Here is an 8,413-nt window from a genome sequence, read left to right on the forward strand (position 1 = left end):
AAATGCGTGCACAGAGTCGCAGGATGCCTGTCACCCAAAAGAAATATAGGAGCTTCTTTTGGGCGATGGCGTCCCGCGATTCTAGTTGCGTGTTTTTTTACCGCGATTGTCACCCCCATATGCCTAGATGTGAATGGAGCCTCAAATGTTAAAGATCCTTTCTTGATTAAAATTGGTAAACTCTCCTATCATTTTCAGCCAAGGAAGCTGCCATCATGGCCGCTGTTTAATCCTCAACTGCTACAATGCTGCACATGTGATCAGTTATGACACCAGCCATTGGATGGTTTGACAGTTTAGTTGAAAGCACAACCAATGTGACAGGAACGTAAATGTTTTTAGAAACTGTTAAGGCTCGGTTCACACATGGGCGGCACGACTTGCAGGTCGCCTCAGCGAGGCGACCTGCAAACGACTGCCGGGGCGACTTGCGAGACGACTTCTGCATAGAAGTCTATGCAAGTCGCCCCAAGTCGCCCCCAAAGTAATACAGGAACCTTTTTCTAAGTCGGAGCGACTTGCGTCGCTCCGATTAGAACGGTTCCATAGCACAGAACGGGAGGCGACTTGTCAGGCGACTAGGTCGCCTGACAAGTCGCCCCAGTGTGAACCGAGCATAAGGCGCAACTTTGCCCATAACTTCTTTATAAAAAAATAAAAATGTTCTTTATCAAGGAACATACATTCCACATTAATAATTATGCTACCAAAAATTAGTAGGTTCTGGAAATTGCCTCCAGCATTGGTCCTCTTTTTTTTCTTGCTGAAGGCTGCCATTTTGCTAAAGCCCAGAGCCCCAACAGTAAATCATAAAGGAACTAAACTCATCAATTTAAAAAACAATTATATTTCTAGAACGATGGGATTGCTAATAGGGATGGGCTCAGGCGTGTTCGGATCCTAGTCCCAACCCACTTGGGGAATCCCGCTAGGAAGCCATCACTGCAAACGCCAATCATGAGCAGCCTAGTCAGTGCGTGTGTATGTGCAGCTGCGGGCGGGGAAATGCCTCACTGCCTATAATTGGCGGCGTGCAGAGGCTTCCTGGCGGGATTGCTCAGGTGGGTTGAGACTAGGATCCGAACACGTCTGAGCCCATCCCTAATTGCTAACTGTCACATTTGCTTGTGTCCTCAACCAAACTGTCAAATGGCCGGTGTCATAACTGTTCACATGTGAAGCACCATGGCAGTTGCGGATCAAACAGAAGCAGCTTCCTTTGCAGTAAAGAATAGGAGGGTTTAATTTATGGCTGTCAGCAGATTGGCCTCTACAAACTTGGCAATGCCTAAAAATGGAGAGCAACTGAGCATGTGCAGAGCACGGTAAAACAGCACATTACTAGATTTTAAACAGTGTAGGCACATATTTTTTAATGTTTTTCATAGCTATACATACAAAAGGGGCCAGCCTGGAGTGATCTAGCAGGACTTAATTTTCTGACTAAAGTTCTGCTTTAAACCCAATAAGGCCTCATGCACACAGGACTTTCTTTTTAAACTCTCCTAGAAACCAGCAGCGTTTTGGCAGAAAAAAAAAAATGCCCGATGCTTGTAAAAGTGGCTACAGCTTTTACAGGCATCAAGCTCTTGGGCGTTAAAATATTTATTCTGGCCAATTAAATTAATTATTCTGCAAACTGAAATTACTTAATGCTAAAGCACTAGTGTTTAGGGCTGTCAAGCAGTTTTCCTGCCCCAAGACTGCATTCGGACTACAGCGTTTTGAATCTTCCCGCGATTTGACAGAGCTGAGGTGTGAATAACAAAACGTGGGACTCGCATTCCAGATGCCATTCATTTGAATGACACCTCAAATCACAGTGTGGGTTTGCCGAGATTGTCATGCGATAAAATGTGCTGCAATCACAGGACGCATGTCGCGCAAAAGTAGCCCCTGAACTAATTTTGGGCGACATGTATCCCAGGATGCGGGCTGCCGCACGTTTTATTGCACGACAATCACGGCAGACCCGCACCGCGATTTGAGGTGTCATTCAAATGAATGGTATCTCGAATGCGAGTCCCACGATTTGTCATTCACACCTTGGCACTATCAAATGCTGGGCAGATCCCCATCGGAAACGGCACCAGACAGGGGTGTCCTCTTTCACCGCTCCTGTTCGCTTTAGTGCTGGAGCCATTTCTCCGCACAGTACGCGCCAGCCCTGACATTAAAGGCCTTAAGGTTGGTAATACAGAACATAAACTCTCGGCGTATGCCGACAACGTCCTGTTTCATGTTTCAGACCCCCTGCTCTCTTTGCCCAATTTAATGAAGGAACTGAAGCTCTTTGGGTCTCTTTCAAATTTTAAAATAAATTTTTCAAAATCTGAAATTCTCCCCATCTGCCTGGCGCCCCACCTAGTCACGACCCTTAAAATTTCCTTTCCCTTTACTTGGGCTACGTCGTCTGTACGATACCTGGGTGTGCAACTCACAGATAGCTTTGACAGCCTATATACCGCTAATTATCTCCCACTGTTAGCTATGGTCAAAAAAGACCTCTCCCAATGGACGCAGACGGCCTTTACATGGCTAGGCAGAGTGAATATAATAAAGATGAACATTTTGCCCCGCATTCTGTTCTTTTTACAGATGCTACCAATCCCCCTACCTTGACCTTTTTTTGACAAACTGTCCAGCCTACTGTCAGATTTTATATGGAACGCAGGCAAACCTAGGATAGCCCTTCGGGTCCTACGACGTTCAAAACAGAATGGTGGTCTGGGTCTTCCAGACGTCAGACGATATTATAGAGCCATAGCTTTGCAGAGGATGCTTAACTGGCGTTTCCATACTCGCTTGAAACTGTGGGTGTCCTTAGAGAAATGCCTAGCGGGTAGAAACTTATCATATGCTCCCTGGTTGTCCCGAGAGCATAGGGGATTGTCGGAGACGACGTCCCCCTTGACGACTCAGGTACTGTCGGTCTGGGATAAGATTAACCCGCTGCTGAAACTGCCCCCCCCAGTGTCCCAGCTGGCTCCACTGGGGGGATTTCCTTTGGTTCCCCCCAGGGGAGCGAATGGGCTTCTTTCAGTCATGGGTAGAAGGTGGAGACGCCAGTTGTGGTAAGCTCATGAAGGATGGTAGACTCTTGAGTTATGATGCTTTCCTTTAGGTCGACAGGGCACACCAATGAACTTCTGGAAGTGCAGGCAGCTACACCATTCCTTTCAACTACATGGAAATAAGATTAGGGACCCTGCGCTTCTCACCCACATTGAGTAACTTTTCATTGCAGAAGAACCCACACCGCACTTGGTCTCGGAACTGTACAAATTACTAGGCTCAGCGCTTCCTCATACTACACCTGCCTATAAAAGGCGCTGGGAGAATGGATTTAGTACTAACTTTTGCAAAGACGGACTTAACACATTTATATCATCTTACCCACTCATCCTCGATACAGTCCAAAACCCAGGAGACGAACTTTAAGCTACTGTCTCGATGGTACAGAGTACCAGCGGACCTGACCCGATTTTACCCCTCCACATCCGAGTTGTGCTGGAGAGGCTGCGGACAGCGAGGTACGCTAAAACACATATGGTGGGACTGCTCCCTGATTAAACCCTTCTGGGAAGACATACGAAACCAAATTAAAATAGTGACAGAGATAGATGTTCCTTTCTCTCTGACTCACTTTCTCCTGCATGTCCCCCCGATCCCACTCCGTAAATATAAGAAAAGTGCGCTGCCTCATTTGTTGAATGCAGCAAGACGCTTGATTCCAATTTATTGGAAGAAACCCACGATCCCCACAAGAGATGAGTGGATCAATAGGGTAAGTGAGATCCGGGAGGCTGAGGATTGGGTGGCGAATAATAAAGGCCATAAAGACCGATTCCATAACACTTGGGCGCCCTGGACCGAATATACCTCAGCCTCTGCCAAGGTGCCTTCCAGTTTAGACGTTGCACTGTTGGAATTGGCAGACCTCGCACATAGAGACCTTAGGACAGCGAAGACCCAACCCTTCCAGCCCAACCTTGCGATCTAAACCTACTTATGGACTCCTGAACTCAGTCACGGCGGGTCCGTTGCAGGCGCGGAAGACGCTCAACTTTACTTACAGGTAACCTGATCCAACCCTTCTCCCCATTCCACCTTTCTCTCCCTTTCTTTCTCTTACTGTTCTTCCCCTCTTTATTGTGTTTTACCACTCCTTTTTGTTCATTTATAATAATTATTTGGGAAACTCATGTGGGACAATTGGTTAAAATTCGACTAGTATAGCTCCAATGCCCTCTGGGATGGATCCTGGGTTTTCTAGGAATTCAACCGATTCCATATGGGCACAATTACCGCTCTGTGGTCTGCATGGCTAGTGTGGGAGCTGGGGGCGGACTGATAGAGGCCTTTTGGGCCCCCCCCCTCTCTTGCTCCGGCCGAGAGCCAACAGACCACGTGCCTCACACTCCAGAAGGCGACCCATTCAGGGTTTGCCCCTGGAGAACATTTGGGCTAGTCTCGCAATACTTATATATCCCACGGACACATAACATTTAAGATGCTTCTTTGTTGCCCCTTTTGTGGGCCTTCCAGAGTCTTCCCATGATTAGCACTTTTCTTTTGTTACATGGTAATATATGTTTTTGTTCAACCTAAATACCAAATAATTATCACCTACATGACCCTGCACGGTCGATGACTATATGGCTTACATTTGTTGGACATGTCCTGTTATGTGTTGATCTGAAAATAAAAAGTGATTATACAAAATGGTGGGCAGATCTGGGGCAAATCTGCCCGCGATTCAAAACACTGTAGTGTGAATGCAGCCTTACTGCTGCTCCTGGACACACCAACAGTGGGATTTTTTTTTCCTGCCTTTAAAAGCTCCTGCCACTAAATGGGCTAACATGGAAAAGCGTTTAGAGGCAAGTAAAATAAATAAATAAAAAACAAAACAAAAAACACGCCAGACACCCCTAAAAGAAACTGTAAAAATGTCCAGTGTGCATCTGTGAGGCCTAAAAATTTTCCACAATCCTTGTGTGTATAAATTACATTATTATTTAGGCATGATAGACATTAAACGCTTGCAGACCAGCCGCCGCAGTTATACTGTGGCAGGTTGGCTTGGCTGCGCGAATAGCTGTACGTTGGTGCCTTTAATAGTGGTAGCAGGAGAGCCAGAATGGGGATCTGTCAATGTAAACAAAGCAGATACCCATTCTGACAGGGGAGTAGAGAGATTGTCTGTTCCTAGTGATCAGAAACAGCAATCTCTCTTTACTCCCAGTCAGTCCACTCCCCCCACCGTTAGAAACACCTCCCTAGGGAACACATAACCCCTTGATCACCCCCTAATGTTAACCCCTTCCCTGCCAGTGCCTTTTATACAGTGATCAGTGGCTATTTTTAGCTCTGATCACTGTAATAATGTCACTGGTCCCAAAAAAAAAAAAAAAAAAAAAGTGTCAAAGGTGTCCGATCTGTCCGCCGCAGTCCCGCTAAAAATTGCTGGATCATTGCCATTACTAGTAAAAAATAAAAATGCCATAAATATATCCCCTATTTTGTAGACGCTATAACTTCCCAGTTAATATACGCCTATTGCAATTTTTTTTTTACCAAAAATATGTAGAATACATATTGGCCTAAACTGAGGAAGAAATTTGTTTATTTTTTGGGGATATTATAGCAAAAAAGTAAAATATATATATATTTTTCTTCAAAATTGTCGGTCTTTTTTTTGTTTATAGCGCAAAAAATAGAGACCGCAGAGGTGATCAAATAGCACCAAAAGAAAGCTCTATTTGTGGGGGAAAAAAGATCAATTTTATTTGTGTACAGCAGGGATATGCAATTAGCGGGCGTCCAGCTGTTGCAAAACTACAAGTCCCATCATGCCTCTGGGTGTCATGCTTGTGGGTGTCAAGAGTCTTGCTATGCCTCATGGGACTTGTAGTTCTGCAACAGCAGGAGGTCCGCTATTTGCATATCCCCGGTGTACAGCATTGCATGACCGCGCAATTGTTAAAGTGATGCAGTGCTGTATCACAAAAAATGGCCAGGTCAGGAAAGGGGTAAATCCTTCCAAGGCTGAAGTGGTTAATGGAGTGTACAATCCAATGGCACTACAAGCGCGATGCACATTTTGCAGCATTTTTCCTGCATCTTTGCTCACGTTCCAGAAATGCTTAGGTGTAAATGCGGCCTAAAATACATAAACCAGGAAATTTTCATTCCACAATTTAACTCTTGCCATTCAAAACCAAACCTGATGATAAACAGATACTTTCATAGGGCCTAACCCAACAAAGGGGGTCTATGAATTTCCTTCTTCAGCCTTGTCAGCAAAGCTCAACACACCAATAAATCCATTTTAAAGCGCAGACGTTTAAGACAAGCCCCCAAGCCATTTCCTCACATGACCCCCTGGCATACGAACCCGAATAACATGTTAATAGCCATGGCGCCGCTAATGGATAGAAAACGCGTTAACTCCACATTAGCGTTCTAATAGCTGAGCGCACAAATCCGGTGACTAGCACTCTTCTCGTTCAGGAACATACACAAGCTATTCGCTTTTTACGTACGTTTTATCCTAGAGTACTCCTCTTCGCCTCCAAATCCGATTCCCAGATCTCATTTACTTCCGCCGTCGAAAACGCCTGGAAGCCCACACAGGCCGCATCCTTCGCAGGTACCGCCCACCCGACGTGCACATTGGCTAAGCTCCGGATCAGGGTCATTGGAGAATGGAGAGCGAGGTTTCATTGGCTGCCAACAAGTGATGTCAGCAAATAACACCCGTCTGTCCTTCCTGTAACGTAACGAGGGCTGCAGAGCTAAACAAGAAGATGAATGCACGCACTCTGCCTGCCATGTATCGTCTCATGCAGGCATTAGCATGGCTCAAGCCTGTCCCTTTTCTATAATTCGCGATGCTTGTCTTAGTTATGCATTCCCAGCGTGTGCTAACAAATCCCAAAACTCCATACTGTCGTGGCAAAAGCTGTTGGTTAAGCACATAATTCAATATGAACAAAATGGCCACAGCAAGCAAATGTACCCTTTGTGTTTTCTCACAATTGTCAACGTAAGCGAGCTGAGCTATAAATGTGCCTTTTATTTTTAAATATGGATTTTTACAGTTTAATTAGTTTTAAAACATTAGGCTTCGCCTTTCATAATTTTCTTCAACCCTTTTTCCTGGAAAATCACTTTAGATATTTTCTGAAAGCAGAGGCTGTGGAGAATAAAGTGGTGTCCGTTGCAATTTTTTTATGGTCATGCAAGATTTGATCAGCCGTTTATCAAACACAAATTGATAAGGTGAAAAATACACTCAAATTCATTTTAGTGCATGCAAACACAATACAATACCCATTTTTTATATAAAAGATGATATGCAGAGTAAATAGATACCAAACATGGCAAGATTTAAAATTTTGCATGCCCGTAAAATGGTGACAAACTACGGTATCTAAATATCTCCATTGGCCATGCTTTAAAAGTCTTTCCAGGTTACCAGTTTAGAGTTACAGTAAGCCTAGGTTTACATTGCAATTGGCATGTGGTTTGACATGTCAAATTTCATGCGAAATGGGCATTGGCACCCAATCGGTGCGACGCCGCATTTGCAGCGCCCCACGGATTCCCAAAAGTAGTTTCTGTACTACTTTTGGCGACTTCGGGTGCAATTTGTATAGAAATTGAATGAAATCGTGCAAGTTCTACTGAACTCTCACAATTTCAATCCAACTGTCAGTGTGAACCTAAGCTAAATGTGAAGTGTGATGCTAGAATTATTTCTCTCACACTGATGCTCACAGTAATACCTCACATGTGTGGTGCAGTCAGTGTTTAACATGCGTGCTGGACCTATGTGCACGTTTACATTTGTGGCGGTGCTTTCAAATTTTGCATTTTTTTTTTTTGTTCACTCAGCTTTAGGCCTCATGCACACAGGGCATCTGTTTAGGCCCTCTGAACGCCAGAACTCTTGGCAGAAGAAAAGCTGCTTAAAGACAAAGTAAAAGCCACATGTTGCACACACGTTTAGGCGCATCAAGCATTTGAATGTTAATACATTCCATTGGCCAGAATATTAATTTATTCTGCTCACTGGAATGCATTAATGCTCAAGCACTAGACTCATCTAGCATTTACATGTATTTAGGCTCATTCAGCATTTTTTATCCTCTTAAGCTCCTCTCCTGGACGCGCCTTTGATGGGTTTTTATTTCGGCCTATAAATGATCCTCTTCTAATATGCCTGAAAACACCTATGTCCGACATCTCAACCTGCAAAAACTAATTTAAGGGAGTGCGTATTGCACAGAGAGCAGAGGAGTGTGTATTGCACAGAGAGCAGAGGAGTGGGTATTGCACGGAGCACATAGGAGTGCGTATGGCACAGAGAGCACAGGAGTGCGTATGGCACAGAGAGCACAGGAGT

The 8,413-nt window shown here is 44.7% G+C and overlaps 1 protein-coding gene across 3 annotated transcripts in view; it reads right to left on the bottom strand.

Annotated features, from left to right (window-relative positions):
• The window catches only part of KDM4B (lysine demethylase 4B), a 566,075-nt gene extending 559,376 nt beyond the window's left edge, over positions 1 to 6,699 (bottom strand). For all 3 annotated transcript variants that reach the window (XR_012235533.1, XM_073594890.1, XM_073594882.1), the window contains exon 1: positions 6,549 to 6,699. The gene's annotated coding sequence lies outside the window, so the exon portion shown is untranslated. The remainder of the gene's footprint in view (positions 1 to 6,548) is intronic.
• Positions 6,700 to 8,413: the final 1,714 nt, after the last annotated feature.

This window comes from Aquarana catesbeiana, linkage group LG01 (assembly GCF_042186555.1).
Source record: "Aquarana catesbeiana isolate 2022-GZ linkage group LG01, ASM4218655v1, whole genome shotgun sequence".
Lineage (NCBI taxonomy): Eukaryota > Metazoa > Chordata > Amphibia > Anura > Ranidae > Aquarana > Aquarana catesbeiana.